This window comes from Dipodomys spectabilis, unplaced genomic scaffold (assembly GCF_019054845.1).
Source record: "Dipodomys spectabilis isolate Male_0828 unplaced genomic scaffold, ASM1905484v1 ptg001821l, whole genome shotgun sequence".
NCBI lineage: Eukaryota > Metazoa > Chordata > Mammalia > Rodentia > Heteromyidae > Dipodomys > Dipodomys spectabilis.
This window is the reverse complement of record NW_024872498.1, coordinates 10,512-12,794: the sequence shown is the minus strand read 5'-3', so window position 1 is coordinate 12,794 and position 2,283 is coordinate 10,512. Positions and strand designations below refer to the sequence as shown.

At 35.0% G+C, this 2,283-nt stretch overlaps 1 pseudogene; it reads left to right on the top strand.

Annotated features, from left to right (window-relative positions):
• The first annotated feature begins 558 nt into the window (after nt 1–558).
• On the top strand, nt 559–655 carry LOC122103126 (annotated as a pseudogene).
• The last annotated feature ends 1,628 nt before the right edge of the window (nt 656–2,283 follow it).

The window sequence follows — 2,283 nt, the reverse complement described above, 5'->3', positions numbered from 1 at the left end:
CGTTCTAGTCTGAACAGTTCTGTCTGAAATGTTCATCTCTCTATGATCCCTTGTAACTAAGATTTGTTTTGTTCAAGTAAGACAATCTAGGGTGTCAGGGTAAGATATTCTGGTTGGTCTGCTCCTACATGGAAGAAGGGTAAAGAGTCAGGGAGATATTTGTGCCTGTAAGACCTCATTTGGGAAAATTTCAGCTGTAGAGGTTTAGAAGTAGCTCTTAATCAAGGCTTACCTTCAATCCATTAGCTCCACAAAGGTAACTCAGTTGGATAAATAAGTACTTGAAAAAGCCATCACCTTTGGACCTAGCTATAAATTTTTGAAATTACAATCAAATCCCAAATGAAAAAGACTTAAAATAATTATTGACACAAAATATTTCAAATGTGAGCAATCGACTGAACAATATAATTTTTTCCAGTATTCACAGAATTTTAGGGAAATAAGATCAATCGCATTGTTAGGAACAATAAGGTTTCCTTGTTACAAATAGGCACCCAAGGATATAAGCCTGTTTAAAGATTGCATCATTAACTACTTAAATTTAGAGGACACTACATGCTTCAGCAACACGTATACCCAAATTAAAATACAGAGATTAACATGGCACTTGCACAAGGATGATATGAAAATTTGTGAAGTATTCCATATTTTTCATTCTTCAGATTCAAGAAATGAAAAACAGTTATTAAAAAGCTGATTACAAAATTACAAATGTAATAATACATGTAATTCATATAATTAAAAGTTAGTTTGACCTCAGTGTATAAAATCTTCACCTTAGAAAGGCCTTTACATAGCATAACCTTTACAAAACTGTTGAAAATAGACAACTTTGTCACTTTCTCCCAAAGAAATAAAATAGTATAAGGACCTAGGAAAAAAAAGAATCTTAAAATGTTTCTATCTGGAATGCAGTCTGAAAGGACATGCTAATGAACCTATATATTATAAAACAATGTAGAATTTAGAGTATATCTAGGAGAGAATAAAAAAAGATTATGGACATTATACAAACATAGATTATAGAATATTTTTAAATAGACTATTTTCAGACAATGACCAGAAATACTTCAGTTTCTCTACTACTCATTTCAAAAGATAAGTTAAAATTATTTCTGATTAAAAAATAACCAACTCTGCAGAAATCATTATAGATGTATATAAAAACTCTTGAATATATTTTGACATCAAATGCAGGCAATTCACTTGGAAGTATTCCACAGAATCCATGAATTTTTACAGTAAGAGATTGTTGTTGCCAGGTGCCAGTAGCCATGCCTATAATCCTAGCTACACAAGAGGCTGAGATCTGAGGATCTCGGTTCAAAGCCAGCCCGAGCAGGAAAGTCCGTGAGATTCTTATCTCCAATAAACCACTAGAAAACTGGAAGTGGAGCTGTGGTGTAAGTGGTAGAGCACTCTCTTTCAGCCGAAGAGCACAGGTATAGCACCCAGGCCCAGACTTCAAGCCCCACAACCAACCAAATAAAAAAAAAAAAAACCAACAACAACGAGATTTCTTTTATTTAGATTGTGAAAATATTTTGTAAGGACATAAAAGGATGGACTGTCATTTTTGAAAATTAAGAAACTTAACCAAACCATTAGGACTGAGGAGAACAATTTGTACAGCCTTCCACAACTTCAAAGATGTAGTGATACATACTTTTCCTTTTGGCCATATCAAATGCAGTTTCTTCCAAGTTGTTCTTCAGGCCTGGATTGACATAAGGGTTCAACAGAAGGAGATCCAAAGTATCTTTGCTATCTCAATTCTCAGCATCAAGATGCAAGGGGGTCAAGAGGCCTTTAGTTTTGGCATTGGTATCTGCATCATGATGAAGTAAAAAAGAAGCCACACTGGTATTATTCCATATATATGCATTGTGCTGGGGTGTCCAGCCATCTACAGTTACTGCATCTGTCGCTGAGCCACCAACTCATGGACAATGTCTAAGTGTCCACTGTAGGCTTCCTGATGAAGTTGGGTATATTCATCGTCATCCCTAGTATTCACATGAGTGGCCTTTTAGGAAAGTAGTCTCCACACTGTAGTAAGCTGATTATTTTCAGCAGCCCAAAGAAAAAATTTGTTTGGATCCTTCTCCATTTAATTCTTGCAATTGATATCATTCCTCACTTGTTCATCTTGTTCCTCATTTTCATCATAATTGCCTAACCAGAGACTTTGAATGTCAATGGGAATAAGGTGTCCATGTATTTCCCTACATAGATTGAACTGGTCAGAAATATCCAGTGAATTTTCTGCATATGTTTTTT